Consider the following 9024-nt stretch of genomic DNA (forward strand, 5'->3'; position numbering starts at 1 on the left):
CACCGCCGCATTCTGCTGCACCGATAGTTGGTTCTTACATTGTGCTTCACCCTGAAAATCCCCCGCCGGGATGTGGAAACCATATGAGAAACCATCTCGCAACACCCCAGCGGAGGTATGATCTGGGTATTCGTTTAGCCAAGGGATCATTGCCATGATATCAACCGGGGTCGGTAGCGGCGCCCCCTGGACCATTTCAGACCTGTTTGGCGCTACCCCTACTCCCCGTATCGCTAGTCTTGGCTCTGCACGTATTCTCCGGATGGGAGGACTGGCCACACCCCGAACATTCGTGCCTGAATTTACAAGAACCCTGTGGCCTAGTACATTTTCCCCTGTTAAAGCTCCAGCAGACCCCTTTTTTCCCTGTGCTGCCGCTATTCCTTGAGTTCCGTTCATTGTTGGAACTTGCTCGAAAGGGCGTCCCTGACGAATGGCGGGAATACTCGCCATCTCTCCCCCCAATGCTGGTGACTTCCCCATTTCCATATTTTGCCATGAAATGGAGTCAAAACAATCCCATGTCAGGGATGAATCATGTTCCTTGGATTTACGAAATATATTATCATAGGCAAACCATTGATTTCCTCCATAAGTTTCATAAAAACCCATGATACGTGTCTGATACACAGCCAATTCCCCCAACACATCGGGCCTACGTTCCCCCATAATTGCAGTGAACATTCCGAAAGCTCTGCCCCAATTGCCTATCGATTCATCGACTCTAAAACCGGCCATCCTGGCTCGCCACACACTTGGATGCAGAAACTCTTTCTGGTTTTTTACATGCTCGATTTCGTAGTGATCGGTCAACAAGGAAAATATGTTTACATATTTGTCTGCCCATATCCTCTCCTTCACCTCCTTCGGGATATGCTGCACAATTTTCTCCCTCCTCGAAGGTACCGATCCCTCCCCAACCATCGGCAATGGCTTACCTGAAGCTGCCGCTGTAACTGTCGACCCCGCCGTACCAACGCCTGATCCTGGTAGACCCACGGGCGCCTGCGGGGAAACAAAAGGACAAGGTGGTTTTGCGGCCTCCCGTGATTGCCGCAACTGCCTCATTAATTGCTTGGCCTCCTCGGCCGTGTCCGCTGGGGCAACGGAACCCACGCCGTTACTACCCAACCATGCCGCCAGCTGGGCGGCCAACTCCGGGGGCATGTCCCCCTTGTTCACCGGGGTAACCACAACAGGGATCGGCTGCCCCGCGTCGGGAACCGGCACAGGAGCCTCCACCGGTCTGGGAGGGCTCGCCGGGGGAGCCTCCGGAACTGGGACCTCGTCTTCATTTGCCCCGTTCCTGGCCCTCTTTCTTCTCCCGGCAGGGACCGCCCCTGGGATGGTTCTTTTTGGCCGTCCTGCTCCATCCCTGGCCGCCATTTTCCTCTTCATCTCCGCCATGTCTTTCATCAGCATACGGAGCATTTGGTCGGTGCTAACCTTCTTTGCGACCCTTTTGCCCGGCATTTTCCTCACGTAGATGGAAGGTCCTGGACAAGACTTGTAGCGCTAGAAGAGAAAAAAGAGAAATTACAAATTTCAAAATTGGCTCTTCGTTCCGTCTCGAGCTCACGTGCAACGCGGGGGTGCAGCTTCAGAGCACAGGAACAAGAGGATGCTTCCTTGGCTTGTCGCTCCTTTTATCCTTCTTCGGGCGGGCGTAGACCCTCCTCCAATCCGCCCCCCGGCCGTGGCTGGCGGTGTCGGTGTCTAGGACAACCCCTTCTTGGGCGGGAAAAGGCGCGCCCCAGCTACGCCGCTTCGGGCATACCAGCCGGGACACGCCTCCCGCCCAAAATGGTTTCCCGGGGAGATCGGGGTACTCCACCATACGTTCGGGGGGACCGAGTGGTCGCCCCTTTCCATATTAGTGACACCTACATTCAACCATAATGTAATTTGTGATTACTCTTTAAGATCAAAACGTTCCACTAAAGCTTCAGAACCGAATGATTATACGGAAGTACCATCTTAATGACTTTAAAATAGTACATGAGTTAGTCAATAATAGTGATACCCCTTGGTGCACCAGCGAACATAAACCTCAGTTATTAGATCAGATAACATCATTCTTAGTCCCCTGGGGCATGATTCTATAAGTCCGTTTTTATCTTGCTGCTTTTTTGGATCTCAATAAATGATACCTGCATTCAGGCACCATTGAATTCTTGATTATTCTATAAGATAAAAAGGTTCCATTACACCTGTAGAACCGAATGTTCGGACAAAAGTACATTCTTAAAGGACCTTTGAATAGTACATACGATGGTCGTTGTTGTAGATACTCAGGGGCACCAGCAAACATCAACTTCTGTTTCAAGATCAGATAATGTCATTTTATGTCCCCCGGGGCATGACAAAACAACTCTAAGTCCCCTGAGGTCCTGATTAAAAAAAACACTTCCATCTTCCTGTTTTACCAATGGGGAACACATGGAGAAGAACACTGTTATAAAACCTGGCAGCTTCCCCCACTTGCTTAAAGATGCAGGCTAGAGAGGACGTGTCATGGAGTGCACACTGAAGGACTGAGGTAAAGGACAAACTACAACTGTAGGGTGAATCTCTAAACATCTCCATAATAGGCAGAGTCGTTTTTAAACCCCTTTCACTCCTTTATCTATTTGTAACCATCCAACCTCCATTTTCTATAGCTTCTCTTCTCTAAACAAAGGAATAGTAATACCGCGCCTCTGCCCAGCCCTCTGAGGATGTTATAAAACAGAAACTAAGGTATGCCGCAGAAGCCTTACAAGACAGTTTTCTACCTGTTTCTAAAGGGGCACCAATTGAAAACTTTTTTACTACTTCACTCCCTTAAAAACAACATACGTAGGATTGAGGTCACAGATTCCTACACTTTTACCCGAACCAATGCACTCTGGACACATCCTCAATCCTGTTTTCACAGCAGGGAACTCCATCACCTTCAGCCACACCTTGAAACTCCCATGGACAGACCACAGCTCTGTTCACGTCACCTTCAAATCCAACATCCCCCGCAGACGCCTGCATCAGCTTCAATGCAGGAATTGGAACAAGATCTCCAATGACCAGCTCGCCGCCGTGCTGGCAAGCTCCGTCCCCACCACCACTAACAAGGACGACTGCACCACCGCCGCCCGCACTCTACACAACTGGATCACCAACTGCGCCAACACCTTTCCCCCCCTCAAGAAAGCCTCCAAGCACCACGCCAAGAAAGCCCGCTGGTTTTCCACCGAAGTCCGAGACTGCAGACGAACCTGCAGACGACTCAAAAAACTGTGGAGGAACTCCAAACACCGACTCACCTCGACTACTTCAAAACAGCTATCGCGGCCCACCACAAGCTCATCAGGCACTCCAGGAAGAAAGCACTGCAAGATTGAATCTCCACCAACACTCACAACAGCAAGGAACTCTTCGGCATCATCAAAGAGTTCGTCCAACCCATCAGCGAGTCCACAGACATCTCTCCGTCCCAGGATCTCTGCGACAGACTCAGCACATTCTTCTATCACAAAATCAAGACCATCTATGACAATTTCCACGAAAACAACCCCCACTTTGTTAATGTCATGTACTTCCAAGACGACATTTTGATCTTTGCATCTAATCCATCTGATCATTCTGAAATTCTGTGTAAGGTATTACATGTTTTGCAAGATAGTGGTCTCACGCTCACTAAAGAAAAATGTAAATTTGGTGTGTCTTCCGTTGATTATTTGGGCCATACCATAAGTAAGGAGGGCATTTCCCCGAAATTAAATTTGATGAAGGCCATTGAATTAGCTCCAGATCCTGTGAATAAAGATCAGCTCAGGTCTTTTTTGGGGCTTGCCGAATATTACTCCAAATTTATCCCCCTGTTCTCTGATAAAACTGCAAGCATGAGGAATTTGATGAAAAAAAATGTTCAATTTCTGTGGGATGAAAATTGCAAAAAAGAATTCATGTTGTTGAAGCAAAACATTGCATATGCACCTGCTTTGGCAACGTTTGATACTGCGCATTGTTCATTTATCATCACTGATGCAAGTAATGTGGGTATTGGTGCAGTTTTAATGCAGCGTCAAAAGGGTCAAATGGTAACCATTGGCTTTGCGTCAAGACCTTTAAGGGATGCTGAGTGCAATTACTCAACTTTAGAAAAGGAAGCTCTTGCTTGCTGGTGGGGTATAGAGTATTTCCGCAAGTATGTGTATGGTGCTGTTTTTAAACTATGGTCTGACCATCGTCCTTTAGTGGATTTATTTACTACGAAAGGTTGTGGGAAAGCAACTTCAAGGATTGCTAGATGGCAATACAAGCTTCAGGATTTTAATTTTAAAGTGGAATATATTCCTGGTGTTAGAAATGTGTTAGCTGACTGCTTATCTAGATTGCTTGTACCTGATGATAATATTGTTGAAGTAGACAAGGATAATGATAATGTTGTGTCAATTTGTGAAATTTCCAAAGGTTGTGTTCATGAGGATGCATGGAAATTAGCGTGTTGTGGTGACTCTGTTTTTAGTGATGTTTGTAATTTTGTAAAAACTCAGTGGCCACGCAAAGTTTTGTTGTCTGATGATATTCTTCCTTTCTTTCACGTTGCTCAAGAGTTGTCTGTGGTTGAGGGTGTATTGTTTAGGGGTTTGCAATTGGTGGTGCCTCGTGAATTGCAACCTAAGATTTTAGAGATGGCTCATGAGGGGCATCCTGGAATGACATCTATGAAAAGGAGGATTAGAAGTGAATTCTGGTGGCCAGGGATGGATAAATGCATAGAACGGGATGTCAGAGACTGTATGGATTGCTGTTTGAGTGATAAGTCTCAAAAGCATATTGCATATGAAGGATTTCCTATTTCTAGACCTTCACGGGTTTGGGAAAGTGTATCATTGGATATTGCTGGTCCTTTGTCGTTTAACAAGAATGTGATGTATGCTATAATCTTGATAGATCAGTTTTCTCAGTGGCCTGAGGTAAAAATGGTTTCTAACATAACATCTAGTGTGGTGATCAAGTTTTTTAAATGAAGTGTTTGAAAGGGAGAGTTTTCCAGAGTCTATTACAACTGACAATGGTGTGCAATTTGTATCCCATGAGATGAAGGAGTTTTTGGAGCGTCATGGTATTAGACATAAACGTGTGTCAGTTTATTATCCCAAAAGTAATGGTATTGTTGAGAGGTGGATCAGGGTGTTTAAGGAGGGCCTTCAATTAGCCTTGCTGAATGGTAGAGATTTTAAACAGACCATTAGTGAAGTCCTGTGGTGTTACAGAAACACACCTAGGAGTATGGGTGATCTGTCTCCTTTTGAGAAGATGAGAGGGAGGAAGAGTGGCTCCAACATGAGTCAACCTTGGATGAGAATGCTTGGTACAGGAAGAGCCGTGAGGTTGATCGTGCTCTGTGTAGTGATTCTTCCCAGTTCTGTGTCAATGATTGGGTCCGTGTTAAGAAGTGTAGATTTGTCAAGTCTGGGGAGTCACGGTATTCTGGTCCTTTGATGGTCATGCGTGTTGGAAGACAGGTTGTTGAGCTTTCTGATGGTAACGTGTGGAGTTTGTCTAAAGTGGTAAAGGTTCCTAGGTGGTTGTGGCCTAAGGAAGTGTCCCCAGAGTCTGGAATTTCGTCCTGCTTAAAGTCTTCCAATAGTGCTAGCAATTGGAGGAAATTCTCTGGTTCTACAACCTTTCACAGTGTTCCTGAAAGCAAGTCTTCCTGTTCTTCTGATGACTCTGTGCCTGTCCAATGAGCACAGAGGAAATGTCATGTTCCTGTGTGGTATAAAGACTATCAACTTTATAGGTGATCTGATTTGTTTATTATGCAATTTGTTCTCTTGTTATTCATGCCTTTGTCTTTTCTTTTCAGGATTCATATTGTATATTGTTTATTTGTTCATGTTCTTTATCCATTGCTTTAAGTTGCTTTATTTCTCTTTACGAGGGGGAATGTGTGGTGTTGTCGTGTCATACCTGGAATCAGGAACACTGCTGGGTTCCGGATACCATGGGAGACAGTTACGACTCATGCTTCACCTATTGACTTGTTTTCTATATCTCTCAATAAATCCTCTTTAATCTACATTGCTGACCTCGGAGTTACCATTATTTCAAACCCCCCTCCCACCGCTCCCAAAAGCACCCAGCCAACACTTGACAGCTGGAACCGCCTTGAAGACACTTTGAGGATAATGAAGACCACACACTCCGGGGCCATCATGGACCCCTTCCCCCACCACATCTAATGCAAAACTGCAGACATCATCGCCCCGTGCTTTAAAGTATCATCAACCACTCCTTCGAGACTGCCTCCTTCCCTGACGACTGGAAACATGCGGAGAGCAACCCTCTCCTGAAAAAACTCTCAACAGGTCCCACCGACCTCAAGAATTTCAGACTGATCTTCCTACTCCCTTATCTGGCCAAAGTCATGAAAAAGGCCATCAACAGCCAACTAGCTGCCTTCATTGAAGAAAACAACATCCTTGACTCCTCCCAAACAGGCTTCAGGAGGAACCACAGCACTGAAACCACACTCCGCGCAGCAACAGAAGATATCCACGCCCTCTTTGACAGAGAAGAGACCATGGCCCTCATCCTTCTTGACCTCTTCGTGGTGATCGACATTGTCTCTCACGGTACCCTAGCCCGCAGACTCCATGACGCGGAAATCCGGAACAATGCCCTCGACTGGATCCTCTCTTTCCTCTCCGGCAGAAGGCAATGAGTCAGATTCTCTCCATTCTTCTTGAACCAACTCCAACCACCTGCGGAGTACCACTAGGATCCTCCATCAGCCCAACCCTATTTAACATTTACATGGCCCGATCACATCCATCATCAGAGCACACAGACTCACACCATACGCAGATAACACCCAACTGATCCTCTCCCTATCCAACAAACCCAACATCAAGAAACACAACTTTCAAGACGGAATGGAAGCGGTCGTCAGATGGATGAAGAACAGCTACCTTCAACACAACCCGGACAAAACCGAGATACTCATCATGGGCCCTCACCCCTACACCTGGAACAACACCTGGTGTCCCCCTGCCCTCAGAGACCCCTGCCCCAACGGACCACACATGCAACCGCGGAATCATCCTGGACTCCAAACTCAAAATGGACTACCTGGTCAACGTCATCACCTCCTCCTTCTACCACACCCTCCGCTTATTCCATAAGATTTTTAAGTGGATTCCCCTGAACACAGGAAGACTGTCACACACTCCCTCATCAGTAGCAGACTGGACTACTGCAACGCACTCTACGCCGTGATCAACAAGAACCTCACCATCAAACTCCAGAACATCCAGAACGCCACCGCCAGACTTGTCCTCATCCTACCGCCCCACTGTCACATCAGCCAACACTTACGGACCCTACAATGGCTCCCCGTCGAGAAGAGAATACCCTTCAAGCTTCTCACCCATGCACACAAGGCCCTCCACAACACTGGACCTGCTAACCTGAACCACCGCCTCGTGTTCCAAGCTCCCCAGCGCTCTCTCTGCTAGGTCTAGCTCCCCCTCACAACGATACCTTGGATCAAGAAAAGCAGAAAAGGAGGGCGCTACTTCTCCATCCTTGTCGCCAAGGCATGGAGCTCCCTCCCTCTCCACCTCCGACAGACTGCAACACTCCCTAAGTTCCTAAAGGACGTCAAGACCTGGCTCTTTGATGCAACTCAGTGATCCATCAAGCGCCCCCTCTTGCCCCCCTCTTCCTAGCACCTTGAGACCCGTTCCGATGAGTAGCTTACAACATAGAAACCTTGATTGATTGATTGATTACTGATCATTTTCAAAGCAATGTCTATGTTTACATCTACCCAGACTCAAATGTCTTATCATTTCAAAATACAGAGAGATCTACACAGCATAAGTTTGTCCAAATTTGCATAGAGGAGTCTTTGATAATAGAGCTGCCCAAAATTAAGATTCAGCATACTATGGAATACATGAGTAGTTATTAGCTCTGCACACATAGACAAACAATCCTAAAAGGGTTGAAGATGTTCGTATTTAATGGAGCAAAAACACACATTTATAGAAATCATTGGGTTCATGCATTATTAGAAATATGGCACAACATCAGTACTAGATTCTAATATATAACACATTGTTCTCCATGTCTTTTTTCCTCCTTCTAGGACTGGACAAGGAGTCCCATATGACCAAAAAAGAAGAGAAAACTTCAAAAGTTAGAGGGAAAATGTCCCATTTGATTTGATTTAATTTGACTTCATGAAGGGATCCTATAAAACAAACTTTCAGTCCTGAAGAAAGCCATCGACCCCTAGGGTGTAAAGTTGGCTGAAACATGTTGACCTAGTTCTTTCCGAGACAGATGTGAGAGACACCTTATACCTCACTATTCACATCTCAAATAATTTAATAATACAACTACCTTTGATCCTCTTAATAAAATGTGTCCTTTCTAAAGGTAGGAGGTTTTTTTTACATTTTGTCCTCACATGGTGGATCCCATATGGTCTCAGATTCATTATACAATCCCTCCTGGGTGAGGAAAAGACCCAATGATGAATAGTGGCCAATGGGAGACATGCCCCCTCCTGTCTCAACTCAACTCTTCCACTCCAGGGCAGGGAGGAAAGAGATTCCAAACACATTTGAGGGTGGAAACCTGTGGAAACTTCTCCTACTTCAAAGCTGGCACGAGGTATAAATTGTGGACCCTCCGATCAGACTCTCCAGTTCACTTTCTGGACCTGTACAAGGGCTCTCAGGAGACTGCCTGCTGCTATGTACTTTAGAAACTGCACTTGAAAGGACTGCATAGCTGCCAGAAACCTGCCTTGAACCCTCAGAGGCCTGTCCTTCTCCTTGAACCCTGTTCCACTGCTGAACCGAGGACTGAAGGAGTGACTCAAATGGCTATTTGGCTGTCCTACAAATCAGCACCTCAGGGACAGAAAAGACTCCAACCATATTGAGCCCACACCTGGAGTCAGCCTGACTGAGTCCTAACCCCCCAAGGGGTGCTCCTTGAGACCTGCACACTTGGTGATGGTGCTAA

The sequence above is a fragment of the Lissotriton vulgaris genome, chromosome 7 (assembly GCF_964263255.1).
Source record: "Lissotriton vulgaris chromosome 7, aLisVul1.2, whole genome shotgun sequence".
NCBI classification, from domain to species: Eukaryota; Metazoa; Chordata; class Amphibia; order Caudata; family Salamandridae; genus Lissotriton; species Lissotriton vulgaris.